This window comes from Rhipicephalus sanguineus, chromosome 9 (assembly GCF_013339695.2).
Source record: "Rhipicephalus sanguineus isolate Rsan-2018 chromosome 9, BIME_Rsan_1.4, whole genome shotgun sequence".
Taxonomy (NCBI): Eukaryota; Metazoa; Arthropoda; class Arachnida; order Ixodida; family Ixodidae; genus Rhipicephalus; species Rhipicephalus sanguineus.
In genome coordinates, this window is record NC_051184.2 from 21,144,138 (window position 1) to 21,165,910 (window position 21,773).

The 21,773-nt window shown below is 48.4% G+C and overlaps 1 protein-coding gene across 2 annotated transcripts in view; it reads right to left on the reverse strand.

Moving 5' to 3' along the window:
* LOC119404729 (uncharacterized) overlaps positions 1-21,773 on the reverse strand; it is a 364,008-nt gene that overhangs the window by 157,172 nt on the left and 185,063 nt on the right. Inside the window, exon 1 of one of the 2 annotated variants that reach the window (XM_037671392.2) lies at positions 284-478. The exons of the other annotated variant lie outside the window; for it this stretch is intronic. The gene's annotated coding sequence lies outside the window, so the exon portion shown is untranslated. Of the gene's footprint in view, positions 1-283; positions 479-21,773 lie in introns of those variants that run through there. 2 annotated transcript variants of the gene reach the window in all.

A 21,773-nucleotide genomic window follows, 5' to 3' on the forward strand; every position in this document is an offset into this window, starting at 1 on the left:
GGTTTGGGTCGCTTTTTAAGCTATAGCTGTGACAGCTCTTGCTATTTTTATTATTACGTTGCTCAAACCGCAAGAAGGAGTGGAAAGTGAATCATGCCTGGTATTATAACCACTTTTTTTCGCACCTCGCCCTGAAATGCTTCTTTCGCAAGAAAAGATCAGATTGGCAACAACTCGTAGGTTTGGGGCGTTTGGGCAACTTGCAGTTCTCGCAGCTTCAAGTTATTCGCAAGATCAGATTGATTTGGTTCTATCAAGAAGATAACAGCAGAACTCGACTCACCTTCAGCGACGACGCACAACCGCAGCTATAAACCGAGCATTGCCGCACTGAATTCGCCTGCACACAGCAGCCCAAGTATCGACGAAGCAGCAGACAATCCAGCACGCACTAGAAAACCGATTGCACACTTCAGCAGAAGTACACCGGCGAAGAAGCGGGGAAGACCAGCAGCCCGAGATCGTTTGCGCACTATTGCAGAAGCTCCGAATGTCTTGTTTAACCGGCGAGGCTTAGCAGACGATCGCGGACGTTATCCTCTAGCGGCGACTGTAGGCGCACCTGAAAGGCTTCGAACGTTTGCAGCGGTCCACGTCTTGGCCAGAGCCGCGGACAGGCTTTTGCGCTTGCGAGGCAAGCGGACGTAGCTCAAACTCAACGGGCAGCGGCGGCGGCGACGCGTTGTAGTTTGGGAGACAAGAGGAAAGAGTGAACGGTGCGGGCACGGCGCGATACTAGTTGGGTGCAGCACCGCGAAAGCAGCGATTGAGTCGCGCGCAAGCGGTCGACAGCTGTTTCAGTTCGTACACAACGCGGGCTTTGATACCGCCCGCATATGATCAGCATGAAGCATTATGCCTTATAGAAAAAAAAGGACGCGTTCAGGGTGAATAATAATAATAATACAATAATATCCTGGGGTTTTACGTGTCAAGAGCACTATAATATTATTAGGCATGCGCTTGTCTAGGGCTCCGGAAATTTCGATCATCTGATGTCCTTTAAGTGCACTGACATACTGCACAGTGCACGGGCCTCTAGCATTTCGCCTCCATCGAAATAAGACCGCCGCGGTCGGGATCGAGCCCGCGACCTTCGGGTCAGCGGGCGAGCGCTGCCACTGTATCACCGAGGTGCATTACCCTTGTACAAGCACTACCCTTGTACAAGTACCGCCTATTGCTCCGCAAAAAAAGGAAGAGCTGGAAGAGCGGAGTTGACTGCGCATGCGCAGCTGAGGGATGTTAGAACAGTAAACTCTACAGTGAAATATGACATCGTATCTTAAACGTATGCGAAGATGTTAACAGCATTGATAAAAAGATCCGCGAAGGTATTGAATGTTTCCTCGGTCACTATTTTTTTGTTTGTTTGTTAGCTTCGTAAATGGACATCGAAGTCACTAAAAGATGCGTTGTAAATGTGAACATCGCAGCTGTCACAACGGCTGTGTAAGTTCCGCTCGCACCGAGTCATACTTTGGGCTGCGCACATTAATTTAGGCCGCATATAAGCGACGTATTTGACACAAGACATATAATATATATATAGGACAACTTGAATAACTTTTTAGAGCAAGCAATGTGCTCCGGGAAATGAGTGTACTTGTCATAAGAGCGTCATTCTTAGGGAACCCAGAAGAATTGCAACCACGGTAAATTGACACTGAGCAGACACATCGTGTGCTCAGTGACCCTACTGAAGCGTTTTGCCTGCCACTGCGATAATTCCGTATGTTTTCGTGTGGAATCCATACGGAGTCCATATATTTTTCACACATTTCCGAATGAATCTTACGGGAACACATGGAATTATTCGAATGGTATACGGAATTTTCTAGTAGGGCAGTGTCTGTCTACGAATGTCAGATTTGTGTTCTGCTCACTCTTTTCAGTAGACGACGATGATGACATGCTTTACGAATTTACGCATGCCTCCGAGACCCGTTCCGTATTGCGTGAAGACGATCGCCTTACTATTGAAATTCAATTTATCCAGTACTTTCTTTACGGGAATTGCGAAAAGAAAAATGTGAGGACAAGAGCAAGAAGCTGCTATGTTAGCAGCCTGACGATGCTTCTACCCCCCCCCCCCTGTTTTTTTTTTTTGTTTTTGTTTCCTGGCATGGAAATCCACAGAGTACAGAAATTGAGCATTTGTACATTGAGTTACAAACTTCAAAAGATCAGAAAGAGAAACGCTCATTACATCAAGCAGAGTTTCGACTCACACACAAAAAAGAGAAAAAAAAAACGAAAACAAAAAAACAGCACAGTCAACCATGATTCAATCCACACGTTGCTAAGTGACTAACAATACAACAAAATATGATTATGATAAGTACACAACCGAAATTATGTGAACAACCGAAGTCCGGGAAAAGTACAAAAGAACACTGAACAAGTGAAATGCTACATATATGACTTGTAAGATAAAAGGAAACAAATTAACAACGCAAGATGGTACATGTTACACACACGAGCGTTATTGTACGAGGTTTTCTTTTACTTGTAGTGTTCTAGGAGCATAAGTAGAAAAAAGTTCCAGGGCCCCTTATGCACTTGCCTAAGTCGATTCGAAGGCAAAAACCATCCTATTTTTTTTCCTCTCAGTCGATTGCATTGATCCCGCATTCAAAAGCGTTCTGCACCTGACGTAGTTTTGCATTGCCTCCGGGATCAGAGGCACGTAAGCTTTTTGCACCTCACGTGGTTTTGCATTGCCTCCGGGATCAGAGGCATGCAAGCTTTGTGCACCTTACGTGCATGGGTTTGCACTGCCCCCGGGATCGGCCCACCTTTGACCAAGCGACGATATCGTGTGATGACGCCATCGTATGAAGTCACGCCGTTATGACGTCGCAAATCTTGGCGACCTGTGACGTCATAATGACCCCATAAGTGACGTGATCACGTGATGATAATACAAATAATATCAGGGGTTTTCCACGGTATGATTATAGGGCGTGCAGTAATGGAGGGCTCCGGAATCTTTGACCGTCGGGTGTTCTTCAACGTGCACTGCCATAGCACATTACACGGACCTCAGGAATTTGGCCTACACTGAAATACCACCGCCGACACCGGGATCGAACCCATGGCCTCCGGATCAGCAGCCGAGCACTGTTACATGCTACACCACCGAGGCGGTCATCACGTGATGATGACTTTTTGTATTACTCGTGTTAACGCCGCTCACAGTCACTTTTCGAGTTTGATGAGGTATCTAAGGCTTTCGCCTTTAAACAAATCTACACGGTGTCTGGCCACGGCTTCCAGCAGTGCTGCACGGTACAAATCCAACACCTTTTGAAAGAGCGAACGCGTCGAAGGAGGGAGTGAGTGCGTTCGCGTGGAGAGCGGCCGACTGAATTAAAAGGCAACACAGAAGACGAAGCAGAGAGTAGAACGAGAGGACGTCAAGACGTACAAGTCGCAAAAAAACAAAACAAAAAACAAGAAAAAGCGAAGCGATGGAGGAGCGGACGCCCCACAGAAAGAGAAGCCCTTCTTCACGTAACGCGGAGAGCAGTGGCTCGCAAGAGTGTGGACGCGAAGCCGGCAGCTAGCCAAGCCCAGCTGAGCCGAAAGAGAGAGAGAGGGAGATGGCGACCCCCAACAACAAGTTCCCGTCGAAGCAACCTGTTCCGCGATGCGACCGTTGCTTCTTTCGGTCGTGCAAGGATCGGCGCCGATTAAAAGGCCGTACGAACACGGCCAAGAACTACACAGTGGAGACTGCGCAGAGTGCAACGCGCGCATCCGTGTTCGCCGCGCGCGTGACGCGCTCATGTACAGTCAGCGACGCTTACAATCATAACACTCGGCGGTGACGGCCCCGCGCGGAAATGCGCCGCGTTCGGTGCGACGTCTCAGCGACGTGACCACGTTGACTTTTTCAAGGGAAGCGTCGTTAGCGTTTTAGGTGTGACCGCAAAGAAGAGAGAGAGAGAGGGGGGGCATCCGCGAGCGCATCGAAATTCGACCATCGAAGGTATGGCGGTGGCATGCGCATTCGTATGCGCCATTTTCCAATAGTTGAGTGATGCTCTCTCAGTCGGGGGTTTGTCGGCTTTCAGCCGTTTCTGGTGCGGCAATCTGACTTTTATCGCGGTTATCGAGGTTACTCGTCATTTCGTGCAGCCACACTTCATTGTTGCCTGGATATGAACGCCCGACCGTCGTTGCTGCCTCTAGCAACTAAGTGTTACGCTGCTAAGCACGCGGATGGTGGTCCGATTTCCGGCCAGGAGGAATGGAAAGTTAGGAGGGAGCATTGCGCAATGCGAAAGGAAGGAAATATATAAATGAATAAATCAATAAATAAAGAGGGAAAGAACGAAAGAAAGAAAGAACAATATGTGTTGGGGTTTAACGTCCCAAAACCACGATCTGATTATGAGGGACACCGTAGCGGAGGGCTCCGAAAATTTCGACCACCTGGGGTTCTTTAACGTGCACCTAAATCTATGTACACGGGCTCTAGCATTTTCGCCCCCATGGAAACTGCGGCCGCCGCGGCCGGGGTTCGATCCCGCGACCTTCGAGTCAGCAGTCAAGCACCGTAACCACTAGACCACCATGACGGGGCCACCGGAAATTCAAGGTTTAAAAAAATAAGCTGTATGCACAGCTGGTTACAATGAAACCTCGGTGATACGAATCTCACGGGGCCACGAAAAACATTCGTATCATCCGGAATTCGTATCACCAGAAAGCATGGAACATTAGCATGCAACAAAAGAAAGCTGGCGTACATTTTCATTTATTGTTTTTCAGGGCCGCAGCAACGTCAGGAAGAACCCTGCATGATTGTCAGTTAAGTTTTGAGATGTCGGCAATCATACCAGCACTCGTAAATATACGGCCCCTACGCGCCTATTTAAATAATGAACCAGGTGCGTTGTGACCCACGACAGCAGTAGCCCCTTCCAAAGTTTAGTATACCTTTTTGCATGACACCGGGGTACTGCAGCGAAAGAAAGGAAAGAAGCACTTTGACGCGATGGATCAAGGCCACAAAATTACAGAACCACGGTCCTGTGTTATGATTTTATTATTGCGGAGGTGTTGGGGATGTTTTTTTTTTTTGGGGGGGGGGGGGGGGGGAGATTTACGGCCGTGCCCGCACAAGTGCGACCTCAACGGCCACGCATGTTTATGTTTTGAGGCCTGACTCCTTCGCCACGAACGTCCTCGCCTTCTTTCGGTCCTCGTCCACCTTTCATAGTATGTCTGATGCACGAGGCAGGCACGTGTAAACACAGTACAACAACAGCAGCCCGCGTCGACGCGTTAGAAAAATAAGCATGGCGCTAATGTCCTCTGAATCTAAACGCGAAGGCACACGGAGGCACGTAAGAGCCTCAAAGTGTCTAGCACACAATCTTGGAGGCCGTGACGCATCTCTGAAGGTTTCTTCTGACCGTAAGAAAATTGGTTTTCTTACACCGTGATTCTGACAATTTGGCAGCGCGGCGCGCATGCCCACGCATGCGTTCCCGCGCTCGCACGTGCTTGGCGCGTCTTCCGCGACAGCGTGGACAGCATCTCTTCGTACCTGGGCGGTAGCGTACGTTCGTATCAAACGTCGCTGGGTGAAAATTGGTTCGTAACAACCGTACTCCATTACATTGCAGGCCAATGGGCATTGGCTGCGACCAACGAAAAATTCGTATCACCCCGAAATTCGTATGAGCTGCGATCGTATCACCGAGGCTTCACTGTATAATGGTCGTCTTCACTTTCACCACTTTTATCGTGGACTGCGAAATGACAACCATCATTCTAGCGCACTACGGGCGCTCTGTCGAAGGTAGTAGCAGACGCTCTCCCCACCCGGTGGCGGCGCAAAAACTCAATGAGGGCGCGCGCGGCGTTCCGTCGCCGCCGTCGAAGCTCGCCGCCGCATCAACGCTCGCACCACTCTCCATGTCTCTCTCTCTCTCCCTGCGCTGCGCGCGCCGCACTCAATCACTCAGTCATTCCCGCCGCAGCAGACGCTCTCCCCACCCCACCGCCTTCATGAAAGCCAGCAGCGATATCAGGCGCATAGTCGTTTGCGTCCCATTTCTAAGGAGCTTCGCTCATCGGTTGTATTCGTACATGACTCTTTTATAGCGATAGCAATTATATAGACACTCTCGTCGGCTAGTTTTTGCTGTCGGCGTCGCCGTCCGGGCCCGTATATATATATATATTGTGGCGAAGCAATTGGTACTGTTTAACGGTTGCGCTCTCCAGCGGCTCCTAGTGGGTCGTCCTCTTCTAAACGACGCTCGCGCTCGGAACCCGCGCTTTTGTCTTGACTGTCGCCGAGTGCCGTCCAATAAACAGCTTAACAAATTGGTGGAGAGTGCTGTGCTCCCATTCAATGCCCCTGGAGCTTCGTTCCGGTACTCTGCCATCTACCATGCCTCAAGACGCCGCTCAGCAAACGCCGCCTCCCACACCGACCACATGTCCTGGTGTCCCACGCATAGGCGTGCGCAAGGTTCCCCATCAGGGGAGGGGGGGCAAAGGTTCACCGCAGCGCCCCCCCCCCCCACCCTGCTAAGTCAATGGATGGGGCAGATTTTGCGCCCCACCCCCGCTCTTAGGTGACTAGAAGGGTCAATGTACGGGGCAGATTTTGCGCCCCCCCTCCTAGGTGATTAGGGGGGGGCGGCCGCCCCCCCCCTGCCCCCACGCCTATGGTGCCACGCATCCGCGATCCACCTATCTTCACTGGCGCCGATGGCACCGACGTGGAGGACTGGCTCGCAATTTACGAGCGCGTGAGCGCACCCAACAAATGGGACGAAGCAGGCAAGTTGAGCAACTTGGTCTTCTACGTCGCGGGAGTAGCAAGCTTGTGGTACAACAACCACGTGTCCGATTTTGCGACTTGGTCGGATTTCAAGACCGTCGTCATCAACGTTTTTGGCCGCCCTGCAGTTCGTAAGCTGCAAGCAGAACAGCGCTTACGCGAACGAGCTCAGCAGGCCGGTGAATCTTTCACCAGTTATATCGAAGGCGTCCTGGACTTGTGTAAGAAAGCCAACGGCACCAATGTTGCAGGGTTTTGCCGCGTGCTTTAAGCGTTCTCTCTCTCCTTTCATACCAGCGAGCGCAGTGAAAGCTACGCAGAGAGGGGATGACAAGAAGATGCGTCCCTTCTTCAGCGCGCTTCATGGCCTTCAGCACTTTTAATTTTTTTTCTTCGAACGGGAGTGATTTCTAGCTGATTTTGAAAATAGTAAATTCCAGGCCGCGTGCGGCACTATAATATTTGGCTCGCGTGTTCTCAGGAGCCTCGACTACTGATCGGCAGCGTTTTCCGACCATGCTGAAAAAGTGTTGCAGGGTCCGTTTACGCGCTGCGCTGCTAGGCACGTGGGTGATGGTCCGATTCCCACCATGGAGGGAGGAAACACTTAGAAGGGACCATTGAGGAATGCGAAAGAAAGAAAGAAAGAAAGAAAGAAAGAAAGAAAGAAAGAAAGAAAGAAAGAAAGAAAGAAAGAAAGAAAGAAAGAAAGAAAGAAAGAAAGAAAGAAAGAAAGAAAGGCAGTACGTCAGGCGCGCGCACACCAAGCTTTGCTTTCCCCCACTTTCCCGATAGTTACCTGTGGCTTGGACACCAATTAAGAGGAAGAATAGTGCGCTGTTCTACAATTTTCTTATTGTAGCGTTAGCTACACTGGCCGAGCCGAAGCGGTTTCGCGTCAACGTACAAGAGCCGTGCTGCGCATGCGTAAGGGGCAGTGACGTCACACGGCGCACGGCTGCTGCACCGGAGCCACCGCACGCGCCTCGCCGATCTGCGAATTCCAGAGGAGTGACGTCATAGCCGTGGCAGCGTTGCCCTGTCCCAACGCCGGCGCTGCGCCGGGCGTTGGGGCCATAGAGACGGCAGCGTGTTACTACACTAACCACCGAGCCGTCTTTGTGGCATTCGAGAAATGGCGTTGAGCAAAAAATAAATGTACATGCGTCACATGCGTACATCATGTGTGTGTCATTGAAGCAGCAGTAAGCATGCTAATCAAGCTATTCCTAGACAACCAGGAGAGCTAAGAATAATCAGCTGAACCTTAGCTCACGCTACGTATATCCTGGCATAGCCGAGCTAAGCCACTATAATTTTTTCAAGGTGATATCACTCGTTGTTCAATAATAGAAATTCTGTTCATAATATTGCTTATGTTCTGTTTGGCGACACGTTTCGCGCTAAGGTTAAATCTAATGGCTATGCTTTAGGTTCTTTTGAATTGAATTGTTTTTATTCACAACAAGGTTGCGAGGATGACCAGGCAAAAAAGCTGCATTGCGCAGCTTGAGGGGAACCTGGTCACCTCATACACTGGGCGGCTTCACAGCGGTCAAACACACGATATACATAATGGATGGACTAACTAAAACAGAGAAACAGTAAACATCCACGGTCGGAATAAATAAACAAGGTTATTGTGGAAACACATGAAAACAAGGGGAAAAAATTAGGCGAAGTGCTAAAGACATAGAAAAAGACAAACAAATGAACACATGGCAGCACAAGCAATCACATAAATACATCGCGTAGCCTTTTTAACGACAGAGTTGATACACTGATACCGTTCTCTTTGTATAATTGATTTAGAACAGTAGGTAAACAAAACTGTAGCTTTTGGTCACCGTATTTAGTTCTGTTTTTGTTAACGATCCAAGGTTCTAAATGACGAAATTTATAAAAAGTATTATGTTGCTGTAAGGATGCCAATTTTGTTAAAGCGTTATCATTCTTACTTTTTTCCATTCTATACATGCGGCAAAGCCTATATGTGTACAAAGATTCAATTTTTATAGTTCTAAGCTTTGTAAACAAAGGAGCAGTATGCCAAAGATATGGCATCCTGGAAACAAGGCGTATTGCTCTTTTTTGTAATACCATCAGCTTGTGAATGTTCTCAGCTGAAGTCGTCCCCCAGACTAGAATTCCGTATTGAACTAGGGAAAGAAACATTGAATTATATAACATTATATTGATGGATGTAGGAAGATAGTTACAATGGCGACGCATAGTACCTATTGCTCTAGATAATTTACTAACTAAGTGATTCACTTGGCAATCCCACGACATAGTTTCCAAGAAATATACGCCAAGCGATTTGAAAGACGATAGTATTTCTATTTCAGTATTATTTAATTTAATGGCGGTTAGTTGAAATTGTTTGTTACGTGGATGAAACATCACCGCCTTTGTTTTTTCTACATTAATCTTAAGACAATTACTTGTCGCCCACTTTTGTATACTTGCAAGCGTCTTATTGGCTCGATTTGACATTTCAGAACCTAAGTCACCATCAAAAAACAGACTTGTATCGTCTGCGTAAATTACGCACTTAGCAGATGGATCAACATTGACTATGTCATGAAGAGATACGGACCCAATATGCTCCCCTGTGGGACGCCTGTTCTTAAGATTTCAACTCCGATTGGTCCCCGGCTATAGCTACGAACTGTGATCTGTGCTGAAGGTAGGACGTAATAAGAGAATGAGCTACGCCGCGAATACCGTAGCGATCAAGTTTTTTAAGCACACCATCATGACTGATAAGGTCAAAGGCCTTAGAAAAATCGAGAAAAATTCCAAGCACCATTTTCTTTTCCTCAAATTTTTGCAATATAAACTCCTTTTGGGTCATTAGGGCTAAATCAGTTAACCTGTTTTTACGAAAACCGAACTGTGCAGGACTTATGATACCAAAGTAGTCAGTAAACGAACAAAACCGCGCTGAAATCACCTTCTCTAAACCTTTCGAAAAAACAGGCAACACTGATACAGGGCGGTAATTTGAAAGATTATTCTTGTCGCCTTTTTTAAATATTACTGCCACCTTTGCCGTCTGCATGCTACGAGGAAAAAACGCCTGTTGACAAACACAGATTAAAAATATACTCTAGGCAAGATGCAATTATGTCTATGACGAATTTTACCGCGGCTGTTTGAATACCAAATGCATCAGTGGCTCTGCTGTTACGTAGTGACAAAAAATGAAGAAATAACTTCTTGCGTTGTAACACCCCTTAGGAATAATGACTGCTTATTAGGTGAATTCATGTATGAAAGGTCGATACTATCACATGCCTGACCAAGGGACAAAAACGATCGTTAAAAGCATTAGCAAGATCAGCCCCTTTTAGTTCATTGCCGTCTTTTATGACTGTCTTATGACAGTCATAAAGTTATGACTTTTTTGGCTCCTATTTGAATTTGCCCGCTGACGATCCTGTACGATTTCCACCTAATCGATAGTGAACTAGAATAGTATCCTACAGGTGCGAAAGTAGGAGAGTGACAGCGCAGCGTCTGAGGAAGAATGCCTCTTCTCGCCACTAGGAGCGCGGCTGCGTGCTCCCCGCTAAAGTCAGGGAGCCTATATGGGCGCGCCTCCGTGCCGGACGGAAGCACGGAGGCATGCACATGTAGGCTCCCAACTCCCCACATCCCACGCCTTTCAGCGGCGCCGTCTAGAGCGGTGAGATGGAGTGAGCCGGCGTCTCAAGTACGCTAGCCATGCCGTAGCAGACTAGCATTCTACTTAATTATAGACGCCGCATATGTCCTCACCTTAAGGCGGAGAAACGCACAAAGCATCTGTAGCAACTGCGGCGGTGCCACTGAAAAAAACAAAAAAAAAACGCCACTATTCGCCGCGAGATCGGGCTACAGGTGGCAGCACCGTCGCCGCTCTAGTGTGGATAGGCGGTTGTCGGCGCGTACACAAACGCACACAACAGCGTTTCGTTGTGGGCGATTTGACCCGATTTCCGGCAAACAAAATGCGCTGACTGCAGCTTTCTGGTAATATGTGCGCTGTTTATTCCCGAATTAATGCACGAAGCGCGCGGAACGTTACTATTACTTGTGAGAGAAGCGCAATCTGCCAACGAACGGGTTGCTCGCCTTCGGCAACAGTCGGAGTTTTCGCAATGAACGACCTTTTCTTGTTGTTTTACTTGTACATGTTTAGCTTGCGTTCCACTTACTACGCACTGCTGTAGTGCGACTGAATTAAGTATTTACTTCTTGTTCATCTGGATACCCCCCCCCCCCAAAAAAAAAAAAAAAGCCCGTATTCCTGCACGATGAGTTCAAATAGCACTATGTGCACTGGGTGCTCAAATATTCACCCGCATTTCGTATTCAGTTCTCCATGAAATGTAGGACAGTTGATAGGTTTACTGAGGAAAGCTGCGTAACTGACAGCGCTTTAGCGCTACGGAAACGTTTTAACACGCACACGCTCGTTTTTATTCCAGTAACAGTACGCAAAGGTAACTGTACAGCACGGAACTTTCTTCGATTGATTACTTGCACGACAGTAATGGAACAAAGGGCCGGTTATTTCACGGGACCAAAGTACGTTTTTTTCCGCTGCCTGCCGTCAATCTACTATAACAACGCAATACAAACGCTCAAGATTATGTAAAGAAAAGAAAAAGATGTGGCTTTGCGTGAAATTACTACGACATAAATGTAAAGTACGCCGTTTGGATTAATTTTGACCATCGGGGTTCTTTAACGCGTACCTTAATCTAAGTACACGGGTGTCTTTGTATACATTTCGCCACAAGTTATAATTGCGCAACACAACTTAGTTTTTTCGATTTTCGTGTCATTCCATATTGTGTTCTTTTTCGGGGACAATTTAAATGCCGAAGTGTCAGACATGCCTTGACAGAAATACTTCTCTGCAGTGGGACCTGGACCGTACACAACTAACGCTCGTCGCGTAACTTATAAACGACAGTCCCGAAGTTATACACCTAACCACAACGCGAATGTGCATGAGAGCCTTTTTTTTTTTAACCACCGAGACGCTAAAAGGCTATATTCACATGAGATTTAATACTTCTCATCTTTAGGACAACGCCAAGTGCACATTGCAATGCGCTTGAGCCACAGAGCGGCACCTACAGTGATATGACTCTCGTGAACGCAGGGTACGACGACCACACAGACCTCTCTACAAGTGCACTCACTGATCTAATTACAGTACATATACAGCCGATCAAGGCCAAATGCTTCTTTACATCGTGTTAGGCATACGTACGAACGGTTAAAGTTGAACTAACGCAGCGGAGCAAACCGCCTTTTGAGGACCTGCATGACGCACGCGCACATGCAAACACAACGTGGCTAGCAGACGACGCATGGAGCAATCCACACCAGGCGCGGTTCAGCCAGAAGCCGCCAGGAGGCTACTCCGCTCGATCTCGCAGCCAATATAATATATATTCTAGTTCACTATACCCTAATCACATCATATTCCACTAAATATGTCCATTAAAGGGGCCCTGCACCCTCAATTACGCACGTTGTTTTTATCGGCCGTTTGCTTTCTATGGGTCTTAATGACTGCTGTGGCACCAACGGAAGCGGCGAGAACGAAGCGTTTGATATTTTAATTTGCTTCCGAAATGGGTTTCCGCGCCAACTGCAGCGTCGTACAACGACAATTTCTGTTACAGGAAGTGAGGTAGCGTGCGTGACTTATGCTGTTCGTTTTTATTGGTGGGAAATAAATAATGTATAGTACACGCTTGCGACACACTCAGTATGTGGAATTTACTCATTTTCATGTGTTTAATGCTCGTTACAGCTGCGAAAAGGACACCAATTTGTGCATCGATTTTAACTTATCAGAAACTGCGACACAGATGGCGCTGCCGAACGGCCTACTCAAGGCGCAGCCTTCATCAATACACTGTGCTTTTCTGAAACGTTCGAACGTCCTCCCGCCTACCGGCCTACCGTTCTTCCCTCTCATGTCAGCATACATTGATACAGCCATCGGCTAACTTGTGCGGCACAGAAGCCGTCAAAAGGAGCGGCGCCCGCTTGCGACTAGAAGGCCACCATGTGTTGCGGGGTTCCGGTATGGCAAAATGTAAGTCGCGTTTTGATTGGAAGCAGACAAAACACCAGTGGCACGCCACTGGGCGAGTGAAATACGAAAGGGTACGCCAATATCTGTCGTCTGCTTTTATTTTGAATTTGTAAGTTCAATAACTTCCATTTCCGTGCGTCTATATCCAAAATTCTTTTTGCATTCATCTCAGGACGTTACAAGGAACGCGTTCCGATGTAAAAATCGGAGGGTAAAATAAGGGTGCAGGGCCCCTTTAACTGGGTACATCTACAGGTTTTCCCGCTCAACTTAATCCAATCGCCAGCCAAATTGAGCGGGAAAACTACCAATGGACCATATGCAGGGCCCAAGCTGTTACTCTCAGACTGCTACAAACAAGCACTTACCCGAGCCCTGCGGCACTGCACACAATGTACCCTGAACGGTTCCCAAGCCCGTACTGCCCGCTGTGTGGTGGTTATGCGGACTTCGAGCATGTCCTGTGGGGCTGCGCCTCTGCCGGTCCCCCTTTCACCCAAGCGGAAATGAAGAGGCTCATTAAGGCCCAGGACCAGACCTCTCAAATCCTGGCCGTCCAGAGGGCTCGCGCGAGGGCCGTCAGGTTTAACCTGATGGTCCCCGAATGGGCCTAGCCAGGTGACGTTGAGTTTACTCGCGTCTATTGTGGACCGAATAAAGTTGTTTCACTCACTCACTCACCAATGGACCATGAACTGTTGCATTCCTTTCGGATCTGTTTTCACACAGGTCGGATAGCTGCATTACTAGATAAGAATAGCTTATTTTATTCTTAAGAAGAGTTAAGAAATAAAGAGAGTATAAGCCGCAGATACTTTGACTCTACACGGGTGGTCATAGTTCACCTCGGCTTGGGCATCAGAAAATGCGTGCAGAACCTTGCACCTGGAAACCAGCGCGCCTATGGTGGCTTCATTGTACATTGTGCCAACTTTTCGTTGTACACTTCGGCTCCATAGGCGGTCTGCTTGCGCAAGGTCGGCTGGTACGCCCCCACGGCGTCAAAATAACGACCACCTCTCCCATAGTACGGCGCTTAGCGCTCTTCTATATTTTAAACACGTAAGCTTTGTCATGCCCACTCAACCTCAAAGGTGTCCGTCCGTCCCTCTGTCATGTTTTATGGTAACCAAACGTCAGAGAGGGACGGACGCATCCCCTATAAACTTCCCTAAGACTACTCGACGTTCGAGTAGTCTTAGGATACTTCTTTTAACACGAAAATATTTTATGCCGGGGTCCACCGAGACTTTCATGACGTATTTCCGTCACGGAAGTACGTCAGCGAAACGAACGCCATCAGATGACAAAGAGAAAAATTATAAGAAAACGTTCCGTTGACGGGAGTCGAAACCATGACCTGTCGGTCCGCGACGATGGCTGGCGGGCGTTTAGCCCACGGGACTACCCGCCAAACACATCACGGAGACTACATGAACGCGCCTTTTATATTTCACACTTTCCTCTCACAATGCTCCTGGATTGATAGATGGATGCTATGAGCATCCCCTTTATAATGGGGCGGTGACATCTGTGCCACCAGGCACTAAAAAAAATAAATAAATAAAACGCGTCGTTGCTACGACCGTCCTATTCGGCGCGTTTCCAATACAAGTTTAATTTCGTCAAGGCTTTAACACACCGTGAGGTGGCAGCTTTAGCCGAAGCCTCGCTCATAGCATCCATCCATATAGAAAAAAAATCACAGCATATCCACGGAGTGAATGATGATGAGTGGGCGAAGCTGCGGAGGTTCATCGGTAAACCGTGAATCTTCCGTGAATTCTGCCCAGTACATCATCACCGACGTGAGATCGGGCGCGTTTTACTAAAGGTTCGATGAGTTATGACGACTTGCAGCTCACTTTAATTTTACATGTACGCTGTGAATTTTCATTGTTTAGAAAACCATTGCTTTAGAAAACATCTGGCGTCTTTCGTTAAGCAGCTGTCGTCTTTTCGTTTTGCTTTAGAAACATCTGGCGTTCTTTCGTTTTGCTTTTAGAAAATATCTGGCGTCTTTCGTTGGTTTATTTCATCAATCAACGGAGTTTTGAACAAAATTTTTATTGTTTAATCACGCACAGGAGAAATCTCACCAGGCACTACCTTGGAGGTAAACAATGGCTGCTAATGGGAATGAGAGACAGAAGAAGTCGGCTTTTAGCTAACACTTACACTTCTACTTCTACTAACGTTTCCTACTGGAACATGCCAATGGCTGCTAATGGGGAATGAGAGACAGAAGAATTCGGCTTTTAGTCAACGCGCACGCTGCGAATTTTTTATTGTTCAACAACGCACAGGAAAAATCTCCCACCGGCACCACCTTGGAGGTCAAGATCTGGTACTAGCGTTACGTAACTACGACTACGAGGGACGAACGGGTGCCGCCTTAAGGAGCTTCGCCCCTAAAATAGGTCTCCGACGCTCGCCTGGCTGTCGTACCGCGTTTCCCGTTCGCCTTGTGAGAAGTAACGGCCAGGCTAGAGGAAAGACACGACGCGCGTCACGTTTCTCTTCGCATTTCACGACGCTTTGAAGGAGTTCATATCGAGTATCAGTCTTTATTATGTGCTTGTTGATGCCATCTTTGCGCCGGATTCACCCCCTCCCCCCATGTGCGGTGTCCAGCTACATGTTAAGAACTTCAGCTACAGCAAGGGTTAAATCATTATCATCGGCATTAGTCGTCGGTACGGAGATGTGCCACTAGGCGTCAACGTGAGTGAGATGCGTCCATATCATCATCATCATCATCATCAGCCTGTCTACGCCCACTGCAGGGCAAAGGCCTCTCCCATGTTCCGCCAATCAACCCGGTCCTGTGCTTTCTGCGTGCCACGTGAAGCCATTCCATGGCTACTCGGAAAAGTGTTGCAGGGTCCCTTTAAGCGCTTTCTTTCTCCTTTCGTAACAACGAGCGCACTGAAAATTATGCAGAGAGGGCGATGACAAGGGGGCAAGAACATGCGTCCCTTCTCAAGGCGCTTCATGACCTTCAGCATTTTCTTTTCATTTTTGTCCCTCGAACTCGCGGCTTACTTTCAGTGTGATCGCGGGCGCGCGCTTGCTCACGTAGCGGCACCTTGCGGCGGCCACGGCAACTATGCAGCGCACGATGCACAAATCAGCCAACAGCCGTGGGGTATGGGTGTATGGCGCAATAATTTGGGTACATGACATCATTTGTAGAGAGCGGAGGCAGCGATTTCTAGCTGACTTTGAGAATTAGCTGTAAATTCCAGGCCGCGTGCAGCGCTATAATATTTGGCTCGCGTGTTCTCATTAGCCTCGACTACCGATCGGCGGCGTTTTCCGACCGTGCTGAAAAATTGTTGCAGGGTCCGTTTACGCGTTAAGCACGTGGATGATGGTCCGATTCCCTACATGGAAAAAGGAAGCACTTAGAAGGGACCATCGAGGAATGCGAAATAAATAAATAAATAAATAAATAAATAAATAAATAAATAAATAAATAAATAAATGATGAGAGAAAGGTAGTACGTCAGACGCGCCCACACAAAACTTCGCTTTCCCCCACTTTCCGATAGTTACCTGCGGCTTGGACACCAATGAAGAGGGAGAATATTGCGCTCTTTGTTCTACAATTTCCTTATTCTAGGTGATATCATGAGTTGTTCAATAATAGAAGCTCTGTTCATAATATTTCTTATGTTCTATTTGGCGCCACATATGGCGCTAAGGTTAAATCTCATGGCTATACTGTAGCTTGTTTTGGCTGTTATTAGAATTTGCCCGATGATGACCTGATCTATAGTGAACTAGAATAGTATCCTACTGGCGCGAAAGGGGGAGCGTGACAGCGCAGCGGCTGAGGCAGAATGCCTCTTGCGGCTGCGCAAGAGGCAGTGCGGCTGCGTGCTCCCCACTAGGGAGCCTGCATGTGCTCGCCTCCGTGCCTGACGGAGGCACGGAGGCGAGCACATATAGGCGATGCTCAAAGCGCCGACGACGCCATCTGCCGCCACGGCTCGGAAGCGCTGACGGGTCCCGGCGAGCAGTGTTCCCGCGAGCGTCTACGCGAGTGCACGGATGGATGTGTTTTTCATCGTGATTTAACGACTCTGGCGGGCCTCAGCGATGTCGAAAAATAACTGCTGCGTTGGCGGCTGCTCAAACACACAGAAAAAATTGCCAGGAACGCACTTCAACAGGTTTCCGGTGCTATTTCATGAGCGAAAGCGACGGCGGTGGTGGATTGCGGCTGTACGACGTAGAAGGTAAGCAATCGCGCTTTGTTTACGGCAGTGTTAGAGCGATTACCGTGTTTTTATTTCTCCATTTATGTCGCTACGTCTTCAGCGAACGCTACTACTTTCACACTTCGTCGCCTCGCCTGCATTATAGACTCTACAATTCACATGAGGTTGTTATTACTAATAAGACGCGATACCTTGGCTCTCTTGAAAAACGAATGGCGCGAAGCGCAATGCGAGAGAATGTGGGGCAGGTGACGGCTCCTTTACAAAAGCGCCGTGGAATCACACGTGTGCTGTACGAAATCGGCTGCTTTCTACCTATTGATGGCACTGGAATGCGATCATCAGTGCAGAATGTTCGCTGTACGCTTCTGCACCGATGATGACAAGCTTAACGTTTATTTTTGCACAAGTTTATCGTGCTGGTTTCAAAGTTTTCCCAACGCTGACCCTTCACGCGGCCGACCCTGTGAAATCTATACGCCGGTGCGACAGCGCTCTCTGAAAATCTACTATATAAACACATGGCACGTAAACCAAGATACTGTGTCGAGAAAAAAACGTTGGTTCACGCGTCAACGCATGCAGGCGTTAGTGATCGGGACGTTATAAAGAAAGCGGTGCACTTACGATGAGCTCCACTTCGTAGGGAAGCTTGTTGACGCTTGTCTGTGACAAACACTTGGCGCCTATGGGGACATTGTCGTCCCACACAGATGTGACATCGGACACATGTCCACTATTATAAAGTGCGGCTCCTTTGCTCACACTGCTGCCGCAAAAGTAATTATCTGGGACGCGCACAAGCGGCAAATCGCACGCGCGCAAATGAGGCGTCTGCTACGCGACCCGCCAGCGGTTCCAACGGCCGCCGCTACGCGGCTTTCAGTGGCGCCCCTATAGGCGCTGCGCATCGCGGATAGGCTCCCTACTCCCCTAGGGTGCCTTGATGGCCGCGCGCGCATCGAGGCACCCTACACTCCCATAGCATCCCGCGCCTTTTAGCGGCGCCGTCGTAGAGCGGTGAGTCGCAGTGAGCAGGCGTCTCAAGTACGCTATAACAGACTAGAATTCTACTTAACTATAGACGCCGCAGTTGCCCTCACCTTGAAGCACGCACCAAGCACGTGTAGCAACTGCGGCGGTGCCACCGAAAAAAAAAAACAAAAAAATCGCAGCATATCCACGGAGTGAATGATGATGAGTGGGCGAAGTTGCGGAGGTTCATCGGTAAACCGTGAATCTTCCGTGAATTCTGCCCAGTACATCATCACCGACGTGAGATCGGGCGCGTTTATACTAAAGGTTCGATGAGTTATGACGACTTGCAGCTCACTTTAATTTTACATGTACGCTGTGAATTTTCATTTTATTGCGATAGCAATTATATGGACCGTCTCGGCTGGAAAATGTCCGTCCCCGTCGCCGTCATTCACCGCATATGTATAAGTATGTATATATATAGAAAGGCCACAAAGAAAAATAATTAAGGAATTCTTTCCGACGCGCGGAATCGAACGGGCGACCTTTCGCTTTGCAGCCCGCCGGGTTAGACGTTATTCCACGAGAGCACCGTCTCTCAGCCTGCTAACGGCGAGCTATTTATATACACCATGTAATTCAGCATGCTTTCTTAGTGGCCACATAGATGGCGCGACGTGCGCGCGTGTTGCGCGCTTCGTCGCCCCGCCCCTGCGAACGCCGTTGCTGTTCGCTCTACAGGGCGTCGTCGCTTTCGTGCGCTTATCTCAAGGAAAGAAGGGGCGGCCGGTGGGGTGCTTCGCTTCGCTCGCTGCAGCGGCCGCGTTTGCGAAAGGAGCGCGCTGTTCGAACAGAAATAAGTAACAACTGTGACAATTAGTTCGCGCTCGTCTTGTGCGTACCTGTTCGTTTGTTTCGTGCGTCCTGCTTTATGTTTGAGCAGTGCGCTTCAAGTGTCGAGCTGTGACGCATTAGTTCGCGCTCGTCCTGTGTGCGTTCTTTTCGTGCGTCCTTTAGGCTCGAGCGATGCGCTGGCAATTTCGAGCTGTTTTCCGTTCTTCGCGTTACATTACAATTTATTGCTATCGCAATCATTGCTTCGCCGTTGCGGCGAAACTGTGACTTTTTTAGAAAACCATTGCTTTAGAAAACATCTGGCGTCTTTCGTTAAGCAGCTGGCGTCTTTTCGTTTTGCTTTAGAAACATCTGGCGTTCTTTCGTTTTGCTTTTAGAAAACATCTGGCGTCTTTCGTTGGTTTATTTCATCAATCAACGGCGTTTTGAACAAAATTTTTATTGTTTAATCACGCACAGGAGAAATCTCACCAGGCACTACCTTGGAGGTAAACAATGGCTGCTAATGGGAATGAGACACAGAAGAAGTCGGCTTTTAGCTAACACTTACACTTCTACTTCTACTAACCTTTCCTACTGGAACATGCCAATGGCTGCTAATGGGGAATGAGAGACAGAAGAATTCGGCTTTTAGTTAACGTGCACGCTGCGAATTTTTTATTGTTCAACAACGCACAGGAAAAATCTCCCACCGGCACCACCCTGGAGGTCAAGATCTGGTACTAGCGTTACGATCTGGTACTAGCGTTACGACTGGTTACGCACTACTACGAGGGGCGAACGGGTGCCGTCTTAAGGAGCTTCGCCCCTAAAAACAACGCCCCTAGTATATATATTCTAGTTCACTACGTATGCCCTAATCACAATGTATTCCACTTCATATGTTCATTGACTGGGTACATCTGGTATCTATCAATGGACCATGAACTGTTGCCTTCCTTTCGGATCTGTTTTCATACAGGCTGGATAGCTGCATTACGCGATAAGAATATTAGCTTATTTTATTCTTAAAAAAGAGCTAAGAAATAAAAACAGTATAAGCCGCAGGTGCTTTCCCTTTACCCGGATGGTCGTAGCTCACCTCGGCTTGAGCATCAGACAATGCGTGCAGAACCTTGCACCTGGAAACCAGCGCGCCTATGGTGGCTTCATTCTGTATAGTGTGCCGACTTTAGGGTGTACAGTTCGGCTCCATTGGCGGTGAGCCGTGGCAGTGATTTCTGGATGATATTGTGTAGATAAGCTGAGATCCAGGAGATAAATAATTCTGGTATGCCAACTAGCCGAAGTTTTATAATTAGTTTATCGTGTGGAACTGTGTCGAGTGCTTTACTGTAGTCTAAGAATAATACATCAATTTGGCTGTGAGCATCAAGACAAGCTGTTAAGGTGTTCACGATAGAAACCAACTGTGTTGTAGTAGAAAATCCTTTTTGAAACCCATGTTGATGATTTGTTAAAACTGAGTGTTCTTCTAAGAATTCATTTAATTTGTGAGCTATTATGTGTTCGAGAAGCTTACAGCATGATGATGTTAAGGAGATCGGTCGATAATTTTGTAGTACCAGATGGTCACCTTTCTTGAATATAGTGTTACGTGAAGAGACGAAGACTAGAGGCTGTAAACAAGTGTATTTACAGGAGAGTGCTCGGGCAAGGCAGCGGCACACAACAGTCTCCGAAACGTCGTCGTCGTCTTCGCCTAATCGTCTTTTGATGGCTGTCCGCAGCATGACCCCCGGCGGTAAAAGCGCCGTCCCGGAGCTTTTAAAGTTATGGGTCAGATACACTGGAGTAGGCCTTGAGTCGACTGACGTGCACGATGTCACTTGACACCGCGGCAGAGGGTGAAGGAGGACTGACCAGAGTAATCTCGTAGGTCACGGGTGTTACTTGGCGGATGACGCGGTAGGGTCCTGTGTATCTAGACAGGAGCTTCTCCGAAAGTCCAACATGACGGGAAGGCGACCAGAGCAGCACGAGCGCGCCAGGCGAGAACTGTGCGTCGCGGTGGCGGGCATCGTAGTAATGTCGCTGTGTATCTTGCGAGGCAGTCAGCCGAGTACGGGCAAGTTGGCGCGCATGATCGGCAAGTGCTATGGCATCACGTGCGTACTCGGTAGTTGGGGTGGCAGCCGAAGGAAGAACAGTATCAAGTGGCAGAGTGGGTTCACGACCGTACAATAGATAAAACGGCGAAAAACCGGCAGTGGCGTGTCGAGAAGAATTGTATGCGAACGTGACGTAAGGGAGAGCAATGTCCCAGTCATGGTGGTCATTCGACACGTACATCGACAGCATATCCGTGAGGGTTCTGTTGAACCGCTCCGTGAGACCATTCGTTTGCGGATGGTATGAAGTGGTCAATTTGTGCTGAGTGGCGGAGGAACGCAGAATGTCGGCGATAACTTTAGAGAGAAAGTTACGGCCACGGTCAGTGAGTAGCTGTCGTGGAGCACCATGGAGCAAGATGATGTCATGTAAGAGAAAGTCCGCGACGTCGGTGGCGCAGCTGGTGGGGAGAGCCCGCGTGATGGCATATCGGGTAGCGTAATCAGTCGCCACGGCTACCCATTTGTTCCCGGTGGATGACGTAGGAAAGGGGCCGAGAAGATCAAGTCCAACACGGAAGAACGGCTCTACGGGAACGTCGATTGGTTGGAGATGACCAGCAGGGAACATCTGGGGCGTTTTGCGACGTTGACAGGAATCACAGGCAGAAACGTAGCGTCGAACAGAACGGAGGAGACCGGGCCAATAGAAGCGACGGCGGATACGGTCGTACGTGCGCGATACACCT